The sequence below is a fragment of the Bubalus bubalis genome, chromosome 1, assembly GCF_019923935.1.
Source record: "Bubalus bubalis isolate 160015118507 breed Murrah chromosome 1, NDDB_SH_1, whole genome shotgun sequence".
Classification (NCBI taxonomy): Eukaryota; Metazoa; Chordata; class Mammalia; order Artiodactyla; family Bovidae; genus Bubalus; species Bubalus bubalis.
Window position 1 is genome coordinate 116815250 of NC_059157.1, and position 12780 is coordinate 116828029.

Consider the following 12780-nt stretch of genomic DNA (forward strand, 5'->3'; position numbering starts at 1 on the left):
CCCTGGGTTGGGAAGATTTCCTTGGAGTTGGAAATGGCAACCCACTCCAGTATTCTTGCCTGGAAAATTCTATGGACAGAGGAGCCTGGCGGGCTACAGTCTGCAGGGCCGCAAAGAGTCCGACATAGCTGAGCATACATGCACGCACGCATGCACGGTGGGCACTTAGCATGCAGACTCCACGTGTGTAAGCGACCGATGGGAGACTGCTAGTACTATTTTCAGTTGAGGCACAAATAACAAAGCTGCTCCAGACACCTAGGTGTTAGTTCACAGTCTACTTAGGAGCTTCTGAAGGTGAAGGGGCCTGGAAAGCCTGAAGAAAGAGGTGAAGTGAAGTGAAGTGAAAGTTGCTCAGTCATTTCCGACTCTTTGCAACCCCATGGACTATACGGTCCATGGAATTCTCCAGGCCAGAATACTGGAGGTGAATTCCCTTCTCCACGGGATCTTCCCAACCCGGGGATCAAACACTGGTCTCTCACATTGCAGGAGGATTCTTTACCAGCTGAGCCACCAGGGAAGCCCCGAAGAAAGAGGTAGACCACTGCAGATTGATAGGTGGCAGGTTTAAGAAGCAAGGGAACCTACTTACCAGGCTTGTCTTGGGTGGCTGCAGGATAACAGACCTCCACACACCGCCTGCCAGAATCCTAAAGTTTACATAGAGGACTGAACTGGGCTCCGTTATGTACACTGTCCAGACGGTCTCAGCACCACAGGACTATCAGAGTTCTGTTCTTGGGCAGTTTCTGGCGTGAGGAAGGCAAGCAGAACACACATTCCAAGGATGGGGAGGGGGTTAGGGGCCTCCAGTGGCCAGAGTCCAGCTCATGGGTCACATGCTGTCCTCGGTCTCCTCCAGCACTTCTACTGACTACTAAAATAAACAGGATTTGCTTTAGTCCAATTGTCAAGATACATTTTGCATGGGTTTGGAGCTTTTCTCTAAGTAAAGAACTTTTACCGCATGATTAGATTAAAATACCAAATCCATTACGCTGACTGGGAGCACAGAAACCAGCCTGCCCTGCTCTGCTGTGAGTAGTTACAGAACAAGCCTGGGTCCTGAGTCTGTTCTGTTTTCCTTCTGCAGCGACAGGAAATTGATCCTGTTTAATGCTCACCATCTATTCCCCCTTCCGGATAATAGCACTTAGAATTCACATTCAGAACTTGCACTCCTCACCCTCTATCACCTATTTTCAGCTATGTGGCTTGGGATTTAATTCCATCCCCAAACCCAGGTATAGATCCTGAAAGGTTTAAGTCAAATAACATTTGCCATCCCACTGCCCACATTGATTGGTTCAGGGTGGAGCACATGACACACCGGTCTGATCAGAGGGACTTGGAAAAGTACTGGTAAAGGTGAGTCATGGCCCTTCTTGCCTCTGCCTGGCTTGGTGGGGTGAGGCTGCAGGGGTGGGAGGGACGTCATTCCTTTGCTGGTGAAAAGTGTGTCCTCTGCCCCTCCTGGGGCTGGGGAGCAGGTCTTGCACAGTGATTCCACTCTGACATTAAATTATATATTCACTGGCTGGCTGTCTGCTCAACTGGGAAAATTGTGCAGCCTTTGGTGTAGAGTACACCTCCCTGTGGGTTACACTTGGTACACGACCTTTAGGGTCGTGCTGGGACTTGCCTGAGTCTAATGATAGATCTAGAAGTGAAGGGAGTGGTGGGGGAGGGTCCTGAGGAGGAACAGCACTGTCTTGTAAAGCAGCTGCTTCAGGGAGGCCATTACAGTTTTCAATGCAGAGTTAGTCCCCTCAGATGCATTCGTGCTGGTCAAATAGTCTCATCAGAATTCAGGGACTCCACATCCCCATCTCTGTCAGGGTCTTCCAATTTGTTCTCATTCCAACAGTATCCCATCTCTTCCCAGTCAATGCCCTCCTTTTAACAGTAGATACCATTGAGACCGGGAATTTAATTTGCCTTGTAACTCAGCCACTCACTGGGTGAGATACTGGATTTGTTTTTCAGCAAGTTTGGGGGTCATTTTATGAGGATCTTGAGCTGGGCATTTGAAGTCATGAGCTCATCCTTTTCTTTTCCCATTTTGTCCAGCAGTTAGGAACTACCAGGCACTCTCATTATTACTATTTAGTTTAACTAAAATGTTTGAACATCACTCAAAACCTTGCCTGGAGTATCCAACAGCAATATTTTTCATGTTTCTAATATCATCCCTCCATGGACTACCAGTACCCTCTTTACCTTAGTGCCTTGAACTCTAATCAGACTACAGATCCAGTTCCAGAAAATCCAGGATATGTTCAGAGAATTCATCCTTAAGATTCTGTTCCTCTAGGGTAATTTCCTGTTGGAAACTAAATCCCACATGCTGCAATTCAGAGTTCACATCCCGGTATCCAGTCCCATCACTTCATGGCAAATAGATGGGGAAACAATGGAAACAGTGACAGACTTTATTGTCTTGGGCCCCAACATCACTGTGGATGGTGACTGCAGCCATGAAATTAAAAGATGCTTGCTGTTTGAAAGAAAGGCTACGACAAACCTAGACAACATATTAAAAAGCAGAGACATTACTTTACCGACAAAGCTCTGCATAGTCAAAGCTATGGTTTTTTTTCCAGTAGTCATGTATGAATGTGAGAGTTGGACCATAAAGAAGGCTGAGCACCAAAGAATTGATGCTTTGAACTGTGGTGTTGGAGAAGACTCTTGTGAGTCCCTTGGACTGCAAGGAGATCAAACCAGTCAATCCTAAAGGAAATCAACCCTGAATATTCATTGGAAGGTCTAATGCTGAAGGTGAAGCTCCAATACTTTGGCAACCTGATGTAAAGAACTGACTCATTTGAAAAGACCCTGATGCTGGGGAAAGATTGAAGGCAGGAGGAAACGGGGACGACAGAGGATGAGATGGTTGGATGGCATCACTGACTCATTGGACATGAGTTTGAGCAAGCTCTGGGAGTTGGTGATGGACAAGGAAGCCTGGCATGCTGCAGTCCATGGGGGTCACAAAGAGTTGGACATGACTGAGTGACTGAACTGAACTGAAAAGATCCCCTCTGCCACAACTAAGACCCAATGTAGCCAAATAAATAAATTAAAAAAAAAAAAATTCTATTCCTCCAGAACCACCTCCAGTACCAAAATCCAAAAGTCAAGGGTCAACCAGAGAAAGAGAATCAGTAGGAGACCAGTTTTAAGATTTATTGCAATGAACTGGCTTATGCATTTGTGGGGCTGGCTAGGCAAGTCTGAAATCTGTAGGGCAGGCCATTAGGAAAGGCAGGCTGCAACTTTTGGGCAGAAGTTGAAGCTGCAGTCCACTGTGGAGAGTTTCTTCTTACTCAGAAAAACCTTGGTTCTGCTCTGAAGAACTTTCAACTGATTGCATCAGGTCTATTCAGATTATTATTGGAATAATCCCCCTTACTTGGGCTTCCCTGGTGGCTCAGATGGTAAAGCATCTGCCTGCAATGAGGGAGACCAGGGTTCAATTCCTGGGTTGGGAAGATCCTCTGGAGAAGGAAATGGCAATCCACTTCAGCACTCTTGCCTGGAAAATCCCATGGACAGAGGAGTCTGATAGGCTGCAGTCCATGGGGTCGCAAAGAGTCAGACACAACTGAGCGACTTCACTTTCACTTTCACTTCACTTTCCCCCTTACTTAAAATCAACTGATTGTGGGCTTTTATGCATCTACCAAATACCTTCACAGCAACACTTAGTATTTGATTGAATAACTGGGAACTCTAGCCAAGTGGACACAAAAAAACTGACCATCACACTGTAAATAATTCAGTGTTTATAACTGTGTTTGAATTTTAGATTAATGGGGTAATTCATTATGTAACTCCTTGATAACTTGCTTTTTTTATTCAACATTTGATAATGGTATTCACCAGGTTGTTCTCTGAAGCTGCAGTTCCTTTCATTGCTATATGAATTCCACTGGTGAATATACTAAAGCTTACTTATCCTTCTACTGTTATTTACCAGCTAGGTTATTGCCAGGGGTTTACAAGCTTTTTCTTTTTTATTCTTAATAACACTGCTATAAGATTCTTATTCAAGAGTTCTCTGAAGTACATACCTAGAATTGGAATCTCTGAGTCATAGGGTATGCATACTTTATCTTTAAAAATATTTCTCAGTTTTAATTTCTAATATGGTAAATAGCAATAGCTACACCTCACATAAAAAGCTCTTTGGGGGTCCTCAGTATTTTTTAATACAATCATGATACTAAAATGTTTAAGATCAACTAGATGAGGGGCTAAATCTCCACTTTAAAAGAAAAGGTCAAATTTCATTATCATAAGAAAATAAGAAGGATAAATTTTATATTAAAATGAAGATGTTGTAGTTAAAGGAAGAAAGAATTCAGAAAAGAAAGAATATTTTCAGTAAGATTAAGAAAAACATAATGTTTTAGGCAAAAGATATATATGGGTATGCACACTTTTAGCTTCATCAAACAAGGCTGTTTCCCAAAGGTCACTACTGCTTAGCAGATAGTGGAGAGCCCCTGTTTCATATGCTCGTTTATATTTTGTATTGTCTGATGTTTGATTTTGTGAATCTTGTAGGTATTAGCATGTATTTCCCTGATTACTAACCTTTTCTTTTTTGGTACACAGGATCTTAGTTCCCTGACCAGGGATCGAGCATGTGCCCGCTGCAGTGGGAAAGCAGAGTCCTCATCACCAGGCCACGAGGCAAGTCCTCAACACCTTTTCAAATGTTTGTGAAAGGGCGTTCCTTCTGTGGAATTCCTTTTGAACCATTGGCTGTCTTCTTCTTACCATGTATAGGAATTCTTTATATATTTTTTTATATTTATTGCATGACAAGTATCCTTTTCTGGTTGTGCTATTCCTAATATTGATTATCTGTTTTTTATCTCTTAATCATTTTCACCAGAATTTTGTCAATGTTATGAATATTTTTGAAAAATCAACTTCTGGCTTGTTCATCTTTTTAAAATTAATTTTTTCTTATATTTAGTTTTATCTCCCTTTTACTTTTTGGGGTATTATTTTGATATGGACACTTAGCTCATTAATTTTGAGACTTTTGAGCTCATTCATTTTTGAGCTTATTTTCTTATGAGAAATATTTATGGTTATACATTTTCTCTGAATACTATATTAACTGCATCCCACATGTTTTCTTATATAATATTTTCATCCGCTTTTGATTCTAAATATTTTCTAATTCCATTGTAATTTCTTCTTCAACTAATGGTTTATGGTTGAAGCATTTGTGTTTTTGATTAAGATTTTATTTTTATTTTATAATATTTATTTATTTAGGTGCACTGGGTCTTAGTTGCGGCATGCGGGATCTTTAGTTATGGTATGTGAGGTCTAGCTCCATGACCAGGGATTGAACTTGGGCCCTCTGCATTGGGACCACAGAGTCTTAGCCACTGGATCACCGGAGAAATCCCCAAACTGAACTCTGGCCGCTTAGTATCAAAAGTGGCTGTAGGCAGCAGGCCTTCATGAAAGAGAATATTTATACGCTGAAAGAAAACAGTCACAGGTCGGTTAGGCAGGGGCTGTGTGGGCACTGCTTGTGCCTTCCTGGGGCCAGGGACGTATTCTCCTGGGCTGTGGCTCTGAGAAGTGCACCCTCCCCTTGTGCTTATCCCGAGACCACCCAGAGCTTCTTGGCCAATGACCAGCTCTGCCACACCAGTGAAACTCCATCCCACACTCACCTGCTTTTCCCCCTTGACCACGTGTCCCATCACTGTGCTTTCATCTGCTGTCTCTGTGTTGGAAGAGCTCTGGTCCCTAGGCTCCACCTTGCAATCTGGTCCACTCTGTGGGGAAAGAGAACAGTCAAATTGTCCAGATGTATGCGGCCTTCCTTCCCCCAAGAACTAAAGCAGATAGAGAAAAGAAAAAAGAAGAGAAAATAACTACCAGTCTATCTTCTTTGTCTAGGGAAAAAAAAAAAAATCAAGAATGAGGACAAAACAAAGGTATTTTCAGGTAAACCAAAACTGAAAGACCTTCACAAGAAGATCCTAGGACATTTGAAAGGAGATATATATATACACAGAGAAGGCAATGGCACCCCACTCCAGTACTCTTGCCTGGAAAATCCCATGGATGGAGGAGCCAGGTAGGCTGCAGTCCATGGGGTCACTTAAGAGTTGGGCACGACTGAGCGACTTCACTTTCACTTTTCACTTTCATGCATTGGAGAAGGAAATGGCAACCCACTCCAGTGTTCTTGCCTGGAGAATCCCTGGGACAGAGGAGACTAGTGAGCTGCTGTCTATGGGGTTGCACAAAGTCGGACACGACTGAAGCGGCTTAGCAGCAGCAGCAGCAGCATACATATATACACACATGTAGACGTATACACAAATATATATCCGGCAGAAGGAAAAATGACTTCAGAGGAGAGATCTGAGATGGAAGTAGGAGTTGGGCCTTAGATGGGAGACATCCAGAAGGTAGAATCGAGTGGAGGCCATCCTCCTGCTGCGTTGCTTTCTTCTGGTGGTAAGGTCAAGGAGGCGGGTAAGTTTTCTCAATCAGTGCTCCAGTTTCACTCACCAGCTTCGTTAGGGTGCTGACAGGGAGCAAAGATCTTTGGGTTATGAGGTCACAACCACATTGCTGATTCCGAGGTCACAAGTAATACGTTGTGTTTCTTTAAAAAAAATAATTTATTGGAGTATAGTTGATTTACAATGTTGTGTTTGCTCTGTGTTCTTGAACTTAATCATTGCAGGAGTGGCTTCCTGTGTCCCACCCTCCTGACAGGGGGACAAAGGTAGTAGCTCCAACAATGGGTCAGTTTTGCAGCTTCTAGGAGACGTTCCTGGAGGGTCAGCTTGAGCCTGCCCATCCAGCACCTCTGAAGTTTTCATAAGCAACTGTTTTCCTATATGAAACTCCTTGGGGATTAAAAAGTACATGATTGTTGGAGAATATCAACAAAAACCCTGACTCAAAACGGTGTAAACAATTTATCACATCACATAACAAGACGAGCAGAGTTTGCTGCTGCCAAGGTTCCTTTGGGCTTCTTGGTGATCTTTGTGATTCTGCCTTTCTTATTATTAGACATCATCCTCACGCGGGCAGCAAGACGGCTGGTGCCCTTCCAGCCATCCCATCTAAACAAGACAATGTGGAGAAGAGTCTGTGTTTTTTATGCATGTCTTTTTTTGTTGTTGCTTCTTTTAAAATAGTTTTATTGACATATAACTAACATGCATACAATTCATTTAATGTATATAGTTCAGTGATTTTAGTATATTCACAGATATGTGTAATCATTATCATCATCTTCAGAATATTTACCTCCAAGAAGAAACCTCATATCCCATTCCCCTGCTTACCACCCCAGCCCTAAGCCCCGTCTAATCTATTTTCTGTCTCTATAGGTTTCGTGTTCTGGACTTTCATATGAATGGAGTCATATAGTATGTGGTCTTTGGTGGCTGGCTTCTCTCACTTAGAATGTTTCCAAGGTTCATCCATGTTGTAGCAGGTATCATTACTGATTTCCTTTTTTATGCTGCTGCTGCTGCTAAGTCGCTTCAGTCGTGTCCGACTCTGTGCAACCCCATAGACAGCAGCCCACCAGGCTCCCCCGTCCTTGGGACTCTCCAGGCAAGAACACTGGAGTGGGTTGCCATTTCCTTCCCCAAATAGCCAAGTGCTATTCCATTCTATGGCTATACCACATTTGTGTATCCATTCATCTGTTGATGAATATCTGAGTTGAACTTCTAGATATCATGAATGCTGCTGCTATAAGCACTTGCCTAGAAGGTTCTGTGTGGAAACACAGTTTCATTTCCCTTGGCATATGTCTAAGAGTGGAACTGCTGGGTCACATGGTAACTTTGTGTTTAGTCATTTGACAGCCAGCCAGGTTCTTTTCCAAGTGCTTCCCACCATCAGTACGGACTCTGAATTTCCCAAATCATGACCAACATTTGTTGCTATCTGGCTTTTTAAATTCTAGTCATCCTAGTGGATGTGAACTGGTATTTATTATGGTTTTGATTTGCATGTACATCTCTTTAAATCAAAGGAATCATTTCTAGATGTCCCCACCTGACTTTTCACTAAGTTCCATTGGCCAGAAGGGTATCAGATACACCTTCCTAAACCAATCAGTGGCAAGGGAAATGGGATTTCCATTGAGGACCCATTTCCTGGTTTGAAGTTGGGGCACTTGGCTGCCACCTTTAAGGCACACAGACATCCAGAGAAGAGGGTTTACCCTAACAACATCAGGTTCTATTAGAAGGAGGAAGTGAGACAGAGGATTGGCTGTGTAGCTACGTCATGTGTGTGGCTTCTATGACACCAGGCTCTGATCGATGGCTTTCCTTCTTTTCCTCTGACCATTTCTTCTTAGGCGCCTTCTTCCTCTGTCCACTACTGTCCACGAAGTACTTCCTCCTCATCATCCACACTCTTTGGGGCATATCATTTATTTTCATGATTTCCATTTCCTTTTGATGACTTCAGAAATTGTTTTTCCTGAGATTCAGATTTACTAATAATAAATAAAAATAATAATAGAGTTGCCATTTTAAGATACTTATGCTCCAGGCAGGGGCTTCCCTGGTAGCTCAGCTGGTAAAGAATCTGCAATGCAGGAGACCCTGGTTCAATTCCTGGGTTTGGAAGATCCACTGGAGAAGGAATAGGCTACCCACTCCAGTATTCTTGGGCTTTCCTGGTGGTTCAGCTGGTAAAGAATCCACCTGCAATGTGGAAAACCTGCGTTCGATCTCTGAGTTGGGAAGATCCTCTGGAGAAGGGAATGGCTACCCACTCCAGTATTCTGACCTGGAGAATTACATGGACTATTCCATGGGGTCACAAAGAGTCAGACTGAGCGACTTTCATGCTCTGGGCACAGTACGTTATCTCATTTTACTCTCATCACAACCCTAAAATTCTATTCTTATCCCTATCTTACAGATGAAAGAATAGGTTTAGAGAGATTAAGTTTTTTTACTCAAAGCAACCAACTGAGTAGACTGATGCAAGTAGGAGTTGGACCCAGTCTGACTCCAGAAATCTAATCCACTTCCTGTTAGGCTTCTGCACTTCCCTCAAACACAGGGCAGCCAAAAAGAACATATCATTTCCCAATGACTTGCCCTACTGCCAGCCCCCCTGCCCCGCCCCCGTGTTCCCTGCAGCAGAGAGGGAACTAGTTTATCCAGGTATTGAGTCCAGAGACCCAAGGGTCATCTTCCATCTTAAAAACGAATCATTTTCTATGTGTGCATAATAAAATATTGAGAAGCAAGATTGTCTAAAGTAGGCCACACTAATTTCTCTGCTTTTCCTCTCCCACCTGAACCCACACTCCTAACTGCACCCAGAGAGCATCCGTTACTCTCCTGTATAAAACCTCTGAAGGGGGGTGGGGGGGTCAGGCCCTCACCACCCTCAGGACCAAGTCCACATTGCTGATTATGACTTCCAAGGCTCTCCAAGGTCCTCAGCAATCTCTCCAGCCTCCACTCTCACCTCTTTGTGTACAGAGCTCGGTGCTCCAGAAACATGACGTTTTTCTGTAGTCTCCTCCTCTATTCTTTGCTCACATTGCTTCCTTTGCAGGATACCCTTAAAATATGGAGGTTAAGACAAGCTTTGGCACTGAACCGACCTAGTTCCAAATTCTTGCTCTGTCATGGTGAAAGAGCACTTAGTCTCTCAACTCCAATGTATTATTTATCTGTAAAATGAGTATAACCCTACTCAGGGCTGTCGTGAAGATGGATTAAACAAACTGTCTGGACCCCCTGAGAAGCTCTCCCTAGCCCATTTCTGCAACATCCTGGGGCAGGCCTTGCACTGTGCTGTCTCATTGCTTCTCTGTCCTGTCTGAGGTCCCCCAGATCTGGGATCCATTCGGATTCATCTCAGCCCCTTGAGTCCACCTGGATAAGACCACTGCGGGGCTAGGGTCAAGGATAGATCTCCCTGGAGCGGAGGGCAACATCAAAGGGCATTGAACTTAACAAGTGTGGGAGTTCTTTAGGAGACAATCGCTGCTCATCCAGCGGCTGGCTCCCGGGGCTGAGACCACGCTGGAGGAGGGCAACAGCACCAGGGGGCGGAGCCAACAGCATGGGGCATGGCAACTACCCACCAAACCCAATCAGTATGCAAGCCTGTTTATGCTAGTAAGCACCCTGAGCTGCCCAGCGGGGTTCCAAATCCTGCAAATCCCACAGCCCGCCCGTGTCTCTGCGAGGACAGGGAACAAGAGGGTTTGGAATAAAGGCCAGGGCCGCGGAGATTCGACTGCAGAGCAGGGAGCGGGTCCTGATATCCATAGTCAGGGGTAGCCAGCGCGCGTGTGCACAGTGGGGGGGTGGGGGGGGGATGTCTGAGTGCAGGCAGCAGGGAGAGACCATTTTAGTGGCAGGGGTACAAAGAAGCAGAAACCACTGCGCCGGGCGCGGGGTGGGTAGGGGTGAGTGGGAAGGTAGCTGGGGAAGAAAGCACCACAGGGAGGCTAGAGCACAGGACGGTTGGGCAGAGAGACTCGTCTTTCTCGCTGAGTCCAGAGGCCTGGGGCTGGATCTCGGTGCCCTACCTTTCAGTATGCGCAGCATCTTGCTCTGGGGACGCAGCTGTGAAGGAGCATGGCCCAGAATGGCAGCCATCGCATGTTATCTTCCAACTTAAACTTCTTCCTGACAAAACTGCCAGATTGTTGCTTACAGGAAAGGGCAGCAAGCTGAAGGTTCAGCCCTCTCCGGATCTGGATCCTTATCCGGATCCCGTATTAGGAGCAGGTTTTAAATACTGCGTGGAAGGAAATGTTGGAGAAGGGGGCCCCTGCTCAACAGACAAATAAGAGTCTTCTCTGGCTCGAAACTGGCCAGGACCATGTCCCTCTAGGGCAAGGTCTTGTTCCAAACTCCAGTGTCCATCCCAAGTTCAGAGAGTGAGGGTGGCTTTCCTGAGTCCATTTTCCTGTTTGGTGCTGCATTTCATCCTCACCTGGACCCAGAGGGCCCCAGTAACCCCTGCAGAGCGCTCTTTCCTGGGAGCATGCCAGTCTGACCCTGGTGCCTTCTTCTCTGGCTGCCCAGATGGCCCCACATTTATCCTTTGTTTAACAGAGAAGGCAGCACGCAGCATTAAACATACATAAGAGAGAGTAGACAAGAGGAAGGTAGTTCTACCAACTCATAACATCATGTAACCATCCCTGACCTTGCAGTTCCCACCTGCAAAATGAGAACTTGGCTCTGTAGCAGGGAGTTTTCAGGTGTTCATAATTTCAACAGGGGTTCTCAGTTTTCTGAGGGGAAGGTGTCTGGGAAGAAGGTCTGGTGAGGGATGTCCTCCTTAAGGAAAACTGTCCTTGTCTATTGTGCGGCCCACGCAGAGGCCTGACAGTCACTGACCAGAGTGCCGCAGGGTCTCCTGCAGCAGGGCTCTTTTCTGTATTCCCATGTGACTCCTGGTCAGGGAGGTCATCCCCTCACCCTTGGAAAGGATAGGCCTGGCCCAAAGTGCACCCCATGAGACCAGAAATAGTTATTCTTCTCTGGCAAATGAAGACCTATCTGTGCAGCATTTTACACTGCCTTTTGATTTCATCTTCACAGGGACCCTGGGAGGTAGCATTATATCCCCATTTTATAGATGGGGAAAGTGAGGCTCAGTAAAGTTACAGAACCCCCCAGCAGCAGAGTAGTAGGAAAGGATTTAAGTCTAGGCCTCTATCTGGGTTCAGAGCTAGAGCTCCATAGTGGAGGATATCCCCGGCCTCCCTTCCCCGTCCTGAGAAAACCTCACGGCGGGCTTCCTGTCTCTAGGCTGGGGCAGGTCAATGCTCAGAGCCAGTGGATTCCAGTTTGGAGAAATTTGCCCCTAAAACCGTGGAGGCCGTAGCTCCTTAGCCGGCCTCCCGAGTCCCCTAGCTTCTGCTGGTCTCGGGGCAGCTAGCAAAGATAGAAATGGAAACAGTCACCTTCCTCCCTGACCTTCCCTCCTTCTTCCTTGATCCCCATCAACTCTTCCAGAGCCGCTCGGGCGACTCACCGAGCGCGCGCTGCTCCCGGCTGCACCTGCCCAGCTGGCGGCCTCCGGCCCGGCCCGCGAGAGCCCCACGGGTAGGGGGTGGGTCGGGAGCCGCCCGGACTAAAGGGCGGCGTGTCCTCAGCGAAGCGGAACTAGGCAAACCAGGCAGTGCGCCAGGAGGGGCGGAGGTGTGGTGGAGGGGGCTGGAGACCCGCACAACCAGGGCGGGGTAGCCCCAGGGCTGGGGGAGGGTCCCCGGTGGCCCTTGGGTCACGGCACTTGGGCAGTGGCTGGTCTCCCCCTCCCCGCTTTTCAGCTCATCCCCTTAGCAGCCCCCTCCTTGGCGACGCCTGGAGATCCGCCTATTTAGCAACAGGGACAATTAAGCAGAACAGTTTTAGGCCATGCTTCTTTGTCATTCCAAAGGGCTATCTCTGAGTTCTCTGTGGGTGGGGCTTGCTACTGCTCGGACGACCCACTCCACCAGCAGAGCAGGTCGGGGAAGACAGGCGCGGCGGCGAAGCTCCGCCAGCCGGGTTGGGCAGCGGCGCAGGAGACGCAGGGTGGATTTCACCCAGACGCAGCTTCTTGGCAGCCACTGCCGCGGCGTCCTGCACCCTGAAAACAGGCCAGGGGCGGGTGCCGCTTCCGCCCTCTACATTCCGCAGGTGGGGGACAGGTCACTGGCCCAGGGCTGCCCGACAGCCAGGGCCGGAGGAGGTCACTGTGTGCCCTGGAGCTCAGGCTCCCTTC

The 12780-nt window shown here is 46.7% G+C and overlaps 1 protein-coding gene across 34 annotated transcripts in view; it reads right to left on the bottom strand.

The window, feature by feature from the left end:
• Positions 1-12780, bottom strand: part of PIGZ (phosphatidylinositol glycan anchor biosynthesis class Z) — a 58471-nt gene that overhangs the window by 9463 nt on the left and 36228 nt on the right. For 6 of the 34 annotated variants that reach the window (XM_044943142.1, XM_044943123.1, XM_044943111.1 and 3 more), the window contains 2 exons: positions 5712-5816; positions 596-880 (listed from right to left, as the gene is read on the bottom strand). The gene's annotated coding sequence lies outside the window, so the exon portion shown is untranslated. Of the gene's footprint in view, positions 1-595; positions 881-5711; positions 5817-9513; positions 9610-10588; positions 10698-11977; positions 12503-12780 lie in introns of those variants that run through there. The other 28 variants (XM_006054226.3, XM_044943098.1, XM_025285880.2 and 25 more) reach the window with 23 other exon arrangements.